Below are 15,000 nucleotides of genomic sequence, written 5' to 3' on the forward strand. Positions count from 1 at the left end.
TCGGTCCCGTTTCGCTCGCAGCTACTCGGGGAATCCCTGTTGGTTTCTTTTCCTCCGCTTAGTGATATGCTTAAATTCAGCGGGTTGTCTCGCCTGATCTGAGGTCGACAGCGGATACATTCGCTTCCATCAACTTCCTGCACGACCGCGTGCGCTCGCCCTACCAAGTGCGCCCGCAACCCTGTACAGGGCCACTTCTTCACAAGGCTGGCAATCGGCTTCCCCGCTGCACGCGTGCGGCGCACAACCGGTGTGACGTGGAAGTGACGGGACACGTTCGTAAACCCATCGCGAACCGAGTACGACGCCCTACCAAGTGCGCCCGCAACCCTGTACAGGGTCACATCTTCACAAGGCTGGCAAGCGGCATTCCGCTGCGCGCGTGCGTCGTCCGAGCAGTTGCGTGATAAACGACCGTGTCGAAAGCCCAAACACCGCCGAGGCCAGTCGCCGCCGCCGCAAGGGCAGCCACGCAGCCTGGCGAGAGGCATCGTCTCGTGTAGCGTCGCCCCCGCCCCAACTGGAGTGGCCCAGTTTTTTGAACGGGACGGGAACTGCGAAGCACTTAGACCGACGGCGGACTACGACGAGAACGCCTTAAGCTTCGCCAACGTTTCGCCAACTCGTGCGGGAGACTTTTTCCGCTTCGCGGCAAGTCGTCGCGCCGTGCTCTCCGCATCAACCGCGTACGCAGCGAACCGCAAACGTCGGGCGCAGCCTCCTCACCTCCCTGCGCTTTGCGCGCGAACGTTCCCTGTTCGCGCGGCAAAGCCTGGAGGAGGCACGGCCCCGCAGCGTGTTCGAGCGCCCGGTCTACGGGACACCCTGCTTACTTCGAGGGCAACAAGCGCAACGCAAGGCTGCGATCTCGCGCACTTTGCGCACGGCTGGAGAAGCTTTGCTGGCCGGCTTTCGCTCCTCGTGTTTACCGTGCGTTAAAGTTGCGCGTCCGTGGCTCTCGCAGCTCTTGCGCGCCCGGTCGCAGAGAGGAGTACGCAACCTCGACCGCACTTTCCCTGCAGGCTTCCTTCCGACTCGAAGTCCTGCGGCGGTCTCAACGAGGTGCCACATCCTCAATGCAGTCGGTCGCCCCCGTTTCGGTTGGGCTCTGGCACGACGGTCGCCACCGTCTCGCCCTTGAGTGGCCGCTGTTGGCGCTCGCTGTGAGGTGTTCAGCGTGCTGTCCGTGTTGCCGACGCGGTCAAAACGAGTCGACGGCTCACGTTCCCTTGTGCGCCGAAGGCTCTCTTGATATGTGATCCGACCCTCAGACAGACGAAGCCAAGGGAAGACCCAAGGCCGCAATGTGCGTTCAAAGAATCAGTGCTCAGTGTGTCCTGCAATTCACACCAAGTCTCGCAGCTGGCTGCGTTCTTCATCGACCCGAGAACCGAGTGATCCACCGCTTAGAGTCGTGAAAAAGTGTTTGTTCAATTCCGTACAGTCAAAACCAAACGTTTCTGGCACTCGGCCAAACAGTGGCCAAGAAGGGCGCTTTTCAGCGCACGCTTGGACTCCAAAACTCTGCCGCGCCTTTTTCGGCTGCCGCAAATCGAGCAAACGGTGTGTTTCGGACGGCGTTTCGCTTTCGCTACTTGCGAGTGCTTTCGTGGTCCACCCCTCTATAAATACTCGGGAGGCGTCGAAGCCGGTTCTCCAAGCCGGACCCGTAGGTATCGTTGTGTGCTCGCTCTCATTGGCCCGCCTAACCAGAAAATGCCTGCGGTACACCCATTTGGATAAGAGTGCACGCAGATGCGGGCCTCGACGGCTACACATTTCCTCGGGCGGCCGCCTCCCGGCCTCCGTGGAGCGCGGGATGCACGGTCCCATCGACAAGCCTCTCCCGTTTTTACCGTGGCGTCGCGGTTCACCACGGCAGGCGGGTCGGTCTCCTCCGCATAAAAAGGGGGACCCCCGCTTTTTGTTCCACGAAATCGCACAAGCTTTTTTCGCATCCACGGTTTGCCACCGCACACCAAAATGCCGATCCGGCTGCCTACTTTAGCCAACAGGTGGAGCCAGGCGCGCCGTACTTGCGCGGCACTTCCCACGTCCACCGAAGTCGGTGCCAAGGACCACTTTCGGCGCCGGAGCCGCGTACGAGCCTACTCGAGGCGGAAGAACGAAGCCAGCAAGGGCCTGGCCGCAAGTGCGTTCAATTGTCGGGACGTCCAAGTCCCTCGTTCTTCCGTGCTTCCTCTTTCGGCAAGTCGTTGCGGCACCTTCCCAAAGCGCGCAGACCCGCTAATCGCGACGAGCGCGACGTGGCCGTGCCGCCTTTCCCTCGGCAGCAAGCAAAACGCCTGGCAACGTCGACGCTCCCCTAACCGCGATCTCGCACCGTGTTTCGTGTGGCGAATTCAAAAGCCGGCCGGCGCTGCTGCAACCATTACGGTCGGTACGCATACGCCGCGGAGGGCGGGACGGTCATCGGAGCGTGCGGTTCCTCCATCGAGTACTGCGCACCTCGGCCGTCGCATCGCCGTGCCATGACCGGCCGCGCGTCAACGCGAACCGGTGCCAGCGAGATCCCTCGCCTGCAAGAACCGACCGGCAGCCTCCGTCACCCGAGGACGCGGAGGCGCTTGCCGCGGACGGCGGGACGGTATGCACTGGTGCACAGCGGACCCGTCACATCGCCAGTTCCTTGACCGACCGCCGACGCTTGTGCCGTTCCTCTCGTACTTGGCAGTCGCCGCGCGATTGTCGGGTCTCGTTCTTGCACGCTCGAACGGTCGGGAGGGCACTCGGCTGGCGTTTCGGGAACGCGCAGCCTCGCCTTCTACCGACGTAACCACGACTCGCCGTTCGCGCTCCGCCGCTCCTGTTTACAGTACTAGGCGGTCCCGCAGCGGTCGGGTCGCGCATTTCGAGCGCTTCGAGCCACGGTGCAGTGGCGGGTCGAAAGCCGACCTATGAGTGCGTTGCGCCGTTTGTACCCGCGTCCGCCACCTGGCCGACCGTCCAAGGTCGCGGTGTTGGCGTCCGCTGGGCGCAACAATTTGTCACGGGGTGCCGCTCCACATTCAGGCAGCCCCGTGGGGAAAAGCCGACCCCGCGTCCAAACGGGGTCAGCGGCAGAAAGTGTCGGGCGCAGACGCAGCTGAGGCGCTCACCCTTCACAATCCGTTAATGATCCTTCCGCAGGTTCACCTACGGAAACCTTGTTACGACTTTTACTTCCTCTAAATGATCAAGTTTGGTCATCTTTCCAACAGACCGGCGCAACCGAAAGGCCGCGCCGGACATCGGTCCGAAGACCTCACTAAATCATTCAATCGGTAGTAGCGACGGGCGGTGTGTACAAAGGGCAGGGACGTAATCAACGCGAGCTTATGACTCGCGCTTACTGGGAATTCCTCGTTCAAGGGGAACAATTGCAAGCCCCTATCCCAATCACGAAAGAAGTTCCACGGGTTACCCAGTCTTTTCAGACAGGGATAAAGACACGCTGCTTCCTTCAGTGTAGCGCGCGTGCGGCCCCGGACATCTAAGGGCATCACAGACCTGTTATTGCTCTGTTTCGTGCGGCTAGGAGCCGCTTGTCCCTCTAAGAAGGTTGTAAGGTGCTGGGAACCCCGCACCTATTTAATAGGCTAGAGTCTCGTTCGTTATCGGAATTAACCAGACAAATCGCTCCACCAACTAAGAACGGCCATGCACCACCATCCACCGAATCAAGAAAGAGCTCTCAATCTGTCAATCCTCCCAGTGTCCGGGCCGGGTAAGTTTTCCCGTGTTGAGTCAAATTAAGCCGCAGGCTCCACTCCTGGTGGTGCCCTTCCGTCAATTCCTTTAAGTTTCAGCTTTGCAACCATACTTCCCCCGGAACCCAAATACTTTGGTTTCCCGGAAGCTGCCCGCCGAGTCATTTGAGTAACTCAGGCGGATCGCTGGTTGGCATCGTTTATGGTCAGAACTAGGGCGGTATCTGATCGCCTTCGAACCTCTGACTTTCGTTCTTGATCAATGAAAACATTCTTGGCAAATGCTTTCGCAGTAGTTCGTCTTGCGACGGTCCAAGAATTTCACCTCTAGCGCCGCAATACGAATGCCCCCGTCCGTCCCTCTTAATCATTACCTCGTATTCCAAAAACCAACAGAACAGAAACGAGGTCTTGTTCTATTATTCCATGCAAGTTTATTCAGGCGACTCGCCTGCGTTGAGCACTCTAATTTTTTCAAAGTAAAAGCACCGGCCATCTCGAGGCACACAATGAAGTGCACCAAGAAAGAACCGGCATGATGTTCAGTCCGAGCCGTCGCATCGGGTAGATGCACTACTCGTCTGGAACTGAGATCCAACTACGAGCTTTTTAACCGCAGCAGCTTTAGTATACGCTATTGGAGCTGGAATTACCGCGGCTGCTGGCACCAGACTTGCCCTCCAATTGATCCTCGTTAAAGGATTTAGAGTGTACTCATTTCAATTACGGGGCCTCAAAAGAGTCCCGTATTGTTATTTTTCGTCACTACCTCCCCGTGCCGGGAGTGGGTAATTTGCGCGCCTGCTGCCTTCCTTGGATGTGGTAGCCGTTTCTCAGGCTCCCTCTCCGGAATCGAACCCTGATTCTCCGTTACCCGTAACAACCATGGTAAGCAAGTAACCTACCATCGAAAGTTGATAAGGCAGACACTTGAAAGAAACGTCGCCGGCTCGTGGCCATGCGATCAGCACAAAGTTATCCAGAGTCACCACACAATACGGGCCGAAACCCGATCGATCTTGGTCTAATAAAAGCACCCGTTACCCAAAGGGCTCCAGGCTCACTGCATGTATTAGCTCTAGAATTGCCACAGTTATCCAAGTAGGAAGAAACGATCTAAGGAACCATAACTGATTTAATGAGCCATTCGCGGTTTCGCCTTATTTCGGCATGTACTTAGACATGCATGGCTTAATCTTTGAGACAAGCATATGATTACTGGCAGGATCAACCAGGTAATCGTTCGACTGCGCGTCCGTCCTCGCCTTCGGCGGGCCGGACGCAGTCTGTGTGCGGCGGAGGCCACCTTCAGGCGCCCCAACACGCTTATTTTGCACTCCGAGATGACGGCGTTCGAGCTCGCTACGGCACAACCTTCCCGAAAGACGAGTGGGAGCCGTGCGGCAAGAAGCACGTTCATGCTCGCTCTTTTTCGTTGCATCGACTCGGTCGCGCCGTGCGGGTTGCCCAAGCCCGCTGCACTGTCGGTGGACCGGCCGGAACTAGCAACGGAGCCGAGACTGCAAAGCCGCCAGACGACGGGTCACGCCCGCGTCTTCGGCGCTTTCGCATCTGAATCGCCCGAGGACGACACGGAACACACCTCGATATCGTGGTAAAACGGCACCGTCCGACAACCAGCCCCTAACGCATCAAGCGGATGAGGCTGCAGACGACTGCCGTGGATTCCCCTGGAGCAGACCCGAGGACACGCTTGACGAGGCCGAAGCCCGCCGCATATCAGACACCCGGTCGCTTTCGCGTACGCCGCTCACGAGAACCCCCACATAATAGCAGCGATAAGTACCCAGACCTCCTTGGGCACTAATACGAGCGTACTCGAGAAAATTTCACCGCGGGTGTGCCCCGAAACGTGTGGCACGTTGAGCGTGCCACAAGTCTACGTCGCTCTCAAACCCGCCGAGGTCGTAGAATTTGCGACCCTACTCACGAAATTCCCACCGAGGATACGGCCGCAAACGTACCGCACCTTGGGTAGGCCACGAGTTTGTGCAACACTACGCTGACGGCACAGCACCGAGGTCGTGCGCGCACGCACGGGAAAATTCCGCCGCGGTTTCTGCCGAAAACGTGAGGCACCACGACTCTCCGCAAGTTCGCGTCGACTGCGAAAGACCGAAGTCGTGAACGACGTGTCCGCTACTCGCCGCCGACACGCTGGACACCAAACGTACAACGACTCGACGGCGTCGTAGAGGCCCACGACGCGGTTTTCCTTAACGACGTCTCGGCGTGGCACCGACAGGTTAGAACGGCCGACCAACGTTCCCTGTCCGCCGTTCGGCTCAGTCGAAGGGCTCGGCGACTTCGGCAACGCTGCGAAGCCGCACGGTGACGCACGCCATGTCCCCATTTTTTTTTTTTTTTCTTTCTGCGTCTGCCGGGGTGCCCCTATAATAGCAGCGATAAGCACCCAGACCGCCGTGGGTCGCTCGCCCCGGCTGACGTGGTTTTTCGTACTCCTGCGGCGGTCGCCGTCAAGCACGTCCAAATACGCTACTTTCGTGGGCGCATTCACGCTCTTTCGCTTCGCCGGAGTGCCAGCACTCACTCTGCCAAAAACGGCGAACATCCGAGCGGCGGTTCCCACTTTTGCGTCGGCGTCGCAAACCCCGCCCCGGCAGACGAGGTTTGCCGTACTCGTGCGACGGTGGCCGGCGGGCACGTCGAAAGACGCCGATATCGTGCGCGAATTGGCGCACCTTGGCTTCACCGGAGTGCCGCCACTGACTCCTCCAAAAACGGCGAAGATCCGAGCGGCGCTTCCCACTTTCGCATCGGCGTCCCGAACTCCGCCCCGGCTGACGCGGTTTACCGTACTCGTGCGACGGTCGCCGGCGAGCACGTGGAAAGACGCCGATATCGTGCCCGAATCGGCTCCGTTCGGCTTCGCCGGAGTGCCAGCACTGGCTCGGCGAAAGACGACGAACATCCGAGCGACGGTTCTCACTATTGCGTACGCGTCGCAAACCCCGCCCCGGCAGACGCACTTTGCCGTACTCGTGCGACGGTCGCCGGCGAGCACGTAGAAAGACGCCGATATCGTGCCGGAATCGGCCCCGTTTGGCTTCGCCGGAGTGCCAGCACTCACTCGGCCACAAACGGCGAACATCCGAGCGGCGGTTCCCACTTAGCCGTCGGCGTCCCGAACTCCGCCCCGGCAGACGCGGTTGCCGAGCTCGTGCGACTAGCGACCGCGAAGCCGTCTCGCGACGCCGCTTTCGTGCGCGGCTCCCACTGCGACCTGGGTCACCCGAGGTCGACGAGCAAGAAAGAATGTCGAAAAAAAATTTTTTTTTTTTTTGCGTCTGCCGGGGTGCCCCTATAATAGCAGCGATAAGCACCCAGACCGCCATGGGTCGCTCGCCCCGGCTGACGTGGTTTTTCGTTTTCCTGCGGTGGTCGTCGTCAAGCACGTCCAAACACGCCACTTTCGTGGGCGCATTCGCGCTCTTTCGCTTCGCCGGAGTGCCAGCACTCACTCTGCCAAAAACGGCGAACATCCTAGTGGCGGTTCCCACTTTTGCGTCGGCGTCGCCAACCCCGCCCCGGCATACGCGGTTTGCCGTACTCGTGCGGCGGTGGCCGGCGGGCACGTCGAAAGACACCGATATCGTGCGCGAGTCGATGCTTCTTGGTCTCGCAGGAGGGCCGCCACTCACTCCTGCAAAAACGGCAAAGATCCGAGCGGCGCTTCCCACTTTTTCGTCGGCATCGCAAACCTCGCCCCGGCAGACGCGCTTTGCCGTACTCGTGCGACGGTCGCCGGCGAGCACGTCGAAATACGCCGATATCGTGCCCGAATCGGCCCCGTTTCGCTTCGCCGGAGTGCCAGCACTCACTCGGCCAAAAACGGCGAACATCCGAGCAGCGGTACCCACTTAGCCGTCGGCATCCCGAACTCCGCGCCGGCTGACGCGGTTGCCGAGCTCGTGCGACTAGCGACCGCGAACGCGTCTCGCGACGCCGCTTTCGTGCGCGGCTCCCATTGCGACCTGGGTTACCCGAGCTCGACCAGCAAAAAAGAAGGTCGAAAAAAAATTTTTTTTTTCTGCGTCTGCCGGGGTGCCCCTATAATAGCAGCGATAAGCACCCAGACCGCCGTGGGTCGCTCGCCCCGGCTGACGTGGTTTTTCGTACTCCTGCAGCGGTCGCCGTCAAGCACGTCCAAATACGCCACTTTCGTGGGCGCTTTCGCGCTCTTTCGCGTCGCCGGTGTGCCAGCACTCACTCTGCCAAAAACGGCGAACATCCTAGTGGCGGTTCCCACTTTTGCGTCGGCGTCGCCAACCCCGCCCCGGCATACGCGGTTTGCCGTACTCGTGCGGCGGTGGCCGGCGGGCACGTCGAAAGACACCGATATCGTGCGCGAGTCGATGCTTCTTGGTCTCGCAGGAGGGCCGCCACTCACTCCTGCAAAAACGGCGAAGATCCGAGCGGCGCTTCCCACTTTTTCGTCGGCATCGCAAACCTCGCCCCGGCAGACGCGCTTTGCCGTACTCGTGCGACGGTCGCCGGCGAGCACGTCGAAATACGCCGATATCGTGCCCGAATCGGCCCCGTTTCGCTTCGCCGGAGTGCCAGCACTCACTCGGCCAAAAACGGCGAACATCCGAGCAGCGGTACCCACTTAGCCGTCGGCATCCCGAACTCCGCGCCGGCTGACGCGGTTGCCGAGCTCGTGCGACTAGCGACCGCGAACGCGTCTCGCGACGCCGCTTTCGTGCGCGGCTCCCATTGCGACCTGGGTTACCCGAGCTCGACCAGCAAAAAAGAAGGTCGAAAAAAAATTTTTTTTTTCTGCGTCTGCCGGGGTGCCCCTATAATAGCAGCGATAAGCACCCAGACCGCCGTGGGTCGCTCGCCCCGGCTGACGTGGTTTTTCGTACTCCTGCAGCGGTCGCCGTCAAGCACGTCCAAATACGCCACTTTCGTGGGCGCTTTCGCGCTCTTTCGCGTCGCCGGTGTGCCAGCACTCACTCTGCCAAAAACGGCCAACATCCGAGCGGCGGTTCCCACTTTTGCGTCGGCGTCGTAAACCCCGCCCCGGCAGACGCGGTTTGCCCTACTCGTTCGACGGTCGCCGGCGAGCGCGTCGAAAGACGCCGATATCGTGCGCTAATTGGCGCTCCTTGGCTTCTCCGGAGTGCCGCCACTCACTCCTCCAAAAACGGCGAAGATCCGAGCGGCGTTCTCCACTTTCGCATCGGCGTCCCGAACTCCGCCCGGGCTGACGCGGTTTACCGTACTCGTGCGACGGTCGCCGCCGGGCACGTCGAAAGACGCCGATATCGTGCCGTAATCGGCCCCGTTTGGCTTCGCCCGAGTGCCAGCACTCACTCGGCCAAAAACGGCGAACATCCGAGCAGCGTTTCCCACTTTCGCATCGGCGTCCCGAAGCCCGCCCCGGCAGACGCGGTTTGCCCTACTCGAGCGACGGTCGCCGGCGATCACGTCGAAAGGCGCCGAATTCGTGCACGAATCGATGCTTCTTGGTCTCGCAGGAGGGCCGCCACTCACTCCTGCAAAAACGGCGAAGATCCGAGTTGCGCTTCCCACTTTTTCGTCGGCGTCCCGAACTACGCCCCGGCTGACGCGGTTTACCGTACTCGTGCGACGGTCGCCGGCGGGCACTTCAAAATACGCCGATTTCGTGGGCGCATTCACGCTGTTTCGCTTCCCCGGAGTGCCAACACTCACTCTGCCGAAAGCGGCGATCATCCGAGCGGCGGTTCCCACTTTTGCGTCGGCTTCGCAAACGGCGCCCCGGCAGACGCGCTCGTGCGACGTACTCGTGCGACGGTCGCCGGCGAGCACGTCGAAAGACGCCGATATCGTGCTCGAATCGACCCCGTTTCGCTTCGCCGGAGTGCTGCCAGTCACGGCGCAGAGAACGGCGAACAAGTGTTTTTTTTTTTTTCCTAGAATTTGTGTTATAGAAGGCACATTTGATATCGGACGATAATTTTCAACTTTATCACGCGCACCGATTTTCGTGTAGAGGTTTGCAAGTTTATGGGAATTTCTCCACTTGGAATAATGCGATTTAGTAGTACTACGAGAACTTCATGGATGTACTCAAGGGTACGGGGCAAGTCAGTTACGTCAACACCTGCAGATTTTTTACACTTCAAACTGAAAATTGTTGGTTGTGAGTCCTCGTGTGATATTAAAGGCCGATTCGCTAACACATAGAACAAAGAAAGAAAGGAAGAAAAAACGCCCGCGCTCGCTCAAGAAACCTGGGTTCGCAACAAGTGGCAACAACAAGCAACCGAGCGAGTGCGCCAAAACCCGTGGCGGCCGAACAAACGCGAAGTCCCAACCGCGTCAGCCGGGGCGGCACGGGACAGGAAAAATCACTTCAGCCGGGGCGGCGGGGCACCGAATAAACCTCGTCACCTCGTCGCAGGATAAAAGAGGAAACAAAAAGTCTAAACAGCGTCTGCTGGAGCGAATGCGTAATAAAACAACAACAACAACAAAAAAAAAACACCCGCGCTCAAGAAGTCTGCAATCCTCACAAAAGGCGACTGTGACCGAGCAGCGTCAGCCGGGGCCGTGCGGAAACGGAAAAACCGCGACTACCGGGGCGTCGAGGCACCGAAAAATCCACTTCAGCCGCGGCGAAAAAAAAAAACAAAAAGAAAGACGGAGGGGGGGGGGGGAACCACGTCTGCCGGGGCGAAGGAAAAAAAAAAACGCGTCTGCCGGGGCGAGCCCGGGTGCGGCACCACCGGGAAAACTGTGGCAAACAGACATGGCGATCGAGTGAGTGGGCCGCCAGCCAGGCTCAGCCAAAAAGTGCAAAGTCCGAACTGCGTCAGCCGGGGCGGCAAAAACCGCGTCAGCCGGGGCGGCGCAAAAAACCGCGTCTGCCGGGGCGGCACGAAACCGCGTCAGCCGGGGCGGGGCGAAAACTGCGTCAGCCGGGGCGAAAAGAAAAAAAAAAAACGCGTCTGCCGGGGCAAGCCCGGGTGCGGCACCACCGGGAAAACTGTGGCAAACAGACATGGCGATCGAGTGAGTGGGCCGCCAGCCAGGCACAGCCGAAAAGTGCAAAGTCCGAACCGTGTCAGCCGGGGCGACGCAAAAACCGCGTCAGCCGGGGCGGCGCGAAAACCGCGTCAGCCGGGGCGGCACGAAACCGCGTCAGCCGGGGCGGCGCGAAAACTGCGTCAGCCGGGGCGGCGCGAAAACCTCGTCAGCCGGGGCGAGCGAAAAGGGGGGGGGGGGAACCACGTCTGCCGGGGCGAAAGAAAAAAAAAACGCGTCTGCCGGGGCGAGCCCGGGTGCGGCACCACCGGGAAGACTGTGGCAAACAGACATGGCGATCGAGTGAGTGGGCCGCCAGCCAGGCTCAGCCCAAAAAGTGCCAAGTCCGAACTGCGTCAGCCGGGGCGGCAAAAACCGCGTCAGCCGGGGCGGCGCGAAAACCGCGTCTGCCGGGGCGGCGCGAAAACTGCGTCAGCCGGGGCGAGCCCGGGTGCGGCACCACCGGGAAAACTGTGGCTAACAGACATGGCGATCGAGTGAGTGGGCCACCAGCCAGGCTCAGCCAAAAAGTGCCAAGTCCGAACTGCGTCAGCCGGGGCGGCAAAAACCGCGTCAGCCGGGGCGGCGCAAAAAAACCGCGTCTGCCGGGGCGGCACGAAACCGCGTCAGCCGGGGCGGCGCGAAAACTGCGTCAGCCGGGGCGAAAGAAAAAAAAAACGCGTCTGCCGGGGCGAGCCCGGGTGCGGCACCACCGGGAAAACTGTGGCAAACAGACATGGCGATCGAGTGAGTGGGCCGCCAGCCAGGCACAGCCGAAAAGTGCTAAGTCCGAACTGCGTCTGCCGGGGCGGCACGAAACCGCGTCAGCCGGGGCGGCGCGAAAACCGCGTCTGCCGGGGCGGCACGAAACCGCGTCAGCCGGGGCGGCGCGAAAACTGCGTCAGCCGGGGCGAGCCCGGGTGCGGCACCACCGGGAAAACTGTGGCAAACAGACATGGCGATCGAGTGAGTGGGCCGCCAGCCAGGCACAGCCGAAAAGTGCTAAGTCCGAACTGCGTCTGCCGGGGCGGCACGAAACCGCGTCAGCCGGGGCGGCGCGAAAACCGCGTCTGCCGGGGCGGCACGAAACCGCGTCAGCCGGGGCGGCGCGAAAACTGCGTCAGCCGGGGCGAGCCCGGGTGCGGCACCACCGGGAAAACTGTGGCAAACAGACATGGCGATCGAGTGAGTGGGCCGCCAGCCAGGCACAGCCGAAAAGTGCTAAGTCCGAACTGCGTCAGCCGGGGCGGCAAAAACCGCGTCAGCCGGGGCGGCGCAAAAAACCGCGTCTGCCGGGGCGGCACGAAACCGCGTCAGCCGGGGCGGCGCGAAAACTGCGTCAGCCGGGGCGAAAGAAAAAAAAAACGCGTCTGCCGGGGCGAGCCCGGGTGCGGCACCACCGGGAAAACTGTGGCAAACAGACATGGCGATCGAGTGAGTGGGCCGCCAGCCAGGCACAGCCGAAAAGTGCTAAGTCCGAACTGCGTCTGCCGGGGCGGCACGAAACCGCGTCAGCCGGGGCGGCGCGAAAACCGCGTCTGCCGGGGCGGCACGAAACCGCGTCAGCCGGGGCGGCGCGAAAACTGCGTCAGCCGGGGCGAGCCCGGGTGCGGCACCACCGGGAAAACTGTGGCAAACAGACATGGCGATCGAGTGAGTGGGCCGCCAGCCAGGCACAGCCGAAAAGTGCTAAGTCCGAACTGCGTCTGCCGGGGCGGCACGAAACCGCGTCAGCCGGGGCGGCGCGAAAACCGCGTCTGCCGGGGCGGCGCGAAAACTGCGTCAGCCGGGGCGAGCCCGGGTGCGGCACCACCGGGAAAACTGTGGCAAACAGACATGGCGATCGAGTGAGTGGGCCGCCAGCCAGGCACAGCCGAAAAGTGCAAAGTCCGAACCGTGTCAGCCGGGGCGACGCAAAAACCGCGTCAGCCGGGGCGGCGCGAAAACCGCGTCAGCCGGGGCGGCACGAAACCGCGTCAGCCGGGGCGGCGCGAAAACTGCGTCAGCCGGGGCGGCGCGAAAACCTCGTCAGCCGGGGCGAGCGAAAAGGGGGGGGGGGGGAACCACGTCTGCCGGGGCGAAAGAAAAAAAAAACGCGTCTGCCGGGGCGAGCCCGGGTGCGGCACCACCGGGAAGACTGTGGCAAACAGACATGGCGATCGAGTGAGTGGGCCGCCAGCCAGGCTCAGCCCAAAAAGTGCCAAGTCCGAACTGCGTCAGCCGGGGCGGCAAAAACCGCGTCAGCCGGGGCGGCGCGAAAACCGCGTCTGCCGGGGCGGCGCGAAAACTGCGTCAGCCGGGGCGAGCCCGGGTGCGGCACCACCGGGAAAACTGTGGCTAACAGACATGGCGATCGAGTGAGTGGGCCACCAGCCAGGCTCAGCCAAAAAGTGCCAAGTCCGAACTGCGTCAGCCGGGGCGGCAAAAACCGCGTCAGCCGGGGCGGCGCAAAAAAACCGCGTCTGCCGGGGCGGCACGAAACCGCGTCAGCCGGGGCGGCGCGAAAACTGCGTCAGCCGGGGCGAAAGAAAAAAAAAAACGCGTCTGCCGGGGCGAGCCCGGGTGCGGCACCACCGGGAAAACTGTGGCAAACAGACATGGCGATCGAGTGAGTGGGCCGCCAGCCAGGCACAGCCGAAAAGTGCTAAGTCCGAACTGCGTCTGCCGGGGCGGCACGAAACCGCGTCAGCCGGGGCGGCGCGAAAACCGCGTCTGCCGGGGCGGCACGAAACCGCGTCAGCCGGGGCGGCGCGAAAACTGCGTCAGCCGGGGCGAGCCCGGGTGCGGCACCACCGGGAAAACTGTGGCAAACAGACATGGCGATCGAGTGAGTGGGCCGCCAGCCAGGCACAGCCGAAAAGTGCTAAGTCCGAACTGCGTCTGCCGGGGCGGCACGAAACCGCGTCAGCCGGGGCGGCGCGAAAACCGCGTCTGCCGGGGCGGCACGAAACCGCGTCAGCCGGGGCGGCGCGAAAACTGCGTCAGCCGGGGCGAGCCCGGGTGCGGCACCACCGGGAAAACTGTGGCAAACAGACATGGCGATCGAGTGAGTGGGCCGCCAGCCAGGCACAGCCGAAAAGTGCTAAGTCCGAACTGCGTCAGCCGGGGCGGCAAAAACCGCGTCAGCCGGGGCGGCGCAAAAAACCGCGTCTGCCGGGGCGGCACGAAACCGCGTCAGCCGGGGCGGCGCGAAAACTGCGTCAGCCGGGGCGAAAGAAAAAAAAAAACGCGTCTGCCGGGGCGAGCCCGGGTGCGGCACCACCGGGAAAACTGTGGCAAACAGACATGGCGATCGAGTGAGTGGGCCGCCAGCCAGGCACAGCCGAAAAGTGCTAAGTCCGAACTGCGTCTGCCGGGGCGGCACGAAACCGCGTCAGCCGGGGCGGCGCGAAAACCGCGTCTGCCGGGGCGGCACGAAACCGCGTCAGCCGGGGCGGCGCGAAAACTGCGTCAGCCGGGGCGAGCCCGGGTGCGGCACCACCGGGAAAACTGTGGCAAACAGACATGGCGATTGAGTGAGTGGGCCGCCAGCCAGGCACAGCCGAAAAGTGCTAAGTCCGAACTGCGTCTGCCGGGGCGGCACGAAACCGCGTCAGCCGGGGCGGCGCGAAAACCGCGTCTGCCGGGGCGGCACGAAACCGCGTCAGCCGGGGCGGCGCGAAAACTGCGTCAGCCGGGGCGAGCCCGGGTGCGGCACCACCGGGAAAACTGTGGCAAACAGACATGGCGATCGAGTGAGTGGGCCGCCAGCCAGGCACAGCCGAAAAGTGCTAAGTCCGAACTGCGTCTGCCGGGGCGGCACGAAACCGCGTCAGCCGGGGCGGCGCGAAAACCGCGTCTGCCGGGGCGGCACGAAACCGCGTCAGCCGGGGCGGCGCGAAAACTGCGTCAGCCGGGGCGAGCCCGGGTGCGGCACCACCGGGAAAACTGTGGCAAACAGACATGGCGATCGAGTGAGTGGGCCGCCAGCCAGGCACAGCCGAAAAGTGCAAAGTCCGAACCGTGTCAGCCGGGGCGACGCAAAAACCGCGTCAGCCGGGGCGGCGCGAAAACCGCGTCTGCCGGGGCGGCACGAAACCGCGTCAGCCGGGGCGGCGCGAAAACTGCGTCAGCCGGGGCGAGCCCGGGTGCGGCACCACCGGGAAAACTGTGGCAAACAGACATGGCGATCGAGTGAGTGGGCCGCCAGCCAGGCACAGCCGAAAAGTGCTAAGTCCGAACTGCGTCAGCCGGG

General features: G+C 62.1%; 2 non-coding genes and 1 pseudogene across 2 annotated transcripts; all 3 read right to left on the minus strand.

Moving 5' to 3' along the window:
- The window catches only part of LOC142793608 (large subunit ribosomal RNA), a 2,822-nt pseudogene extending 2,715 nt beyond the window's left edge, over positions 1 to 107 (minus strand).
- A 1,154-nt stretch (positions 108 to 1,261) lies between these two features.
- LOC142793612 (5.8S ribosomal RNA) lies at positions 1,262 to 1,414 on the minus strand. The gene has a single exon (XR_012891680.1). It is a non-coding gene; the product is annotated as a 5.8S ribosomal RNA (ribosomal RNA).
- Positions 1,415 to 3,133: 1,719 nt separating this feature from the next.
- LOC142793602 (small subunit ribosomal RNA) lies at positions 3,134 to 4,948 on the minus strand. The gene has a single exon (XR_012891675.1). It is a non-coding gene; the product is annotated as a small subunit ribosomal RNA (ribosomal RNA).
- Positions 4,949 to 15,000: the final 10,052 nt, after the last annotated feature.

This window comes from Rhipicephalus microplus, unplaced genomic scaffold (assembly GCF_043290135.1).
Source record: "Rhipicephalus microplus isolate Deutch F79 unplaced genomic scaffold, USDA_Rmic scaffold_312, whole genome shotgun sequence".
Taxonomy (NCBI): Eukaryota; Metazoa; Arthropoda; class Arachnida; order Ixodida; family Ixodidae; genus Rhipicephalus; species Rhipicephalus microplus.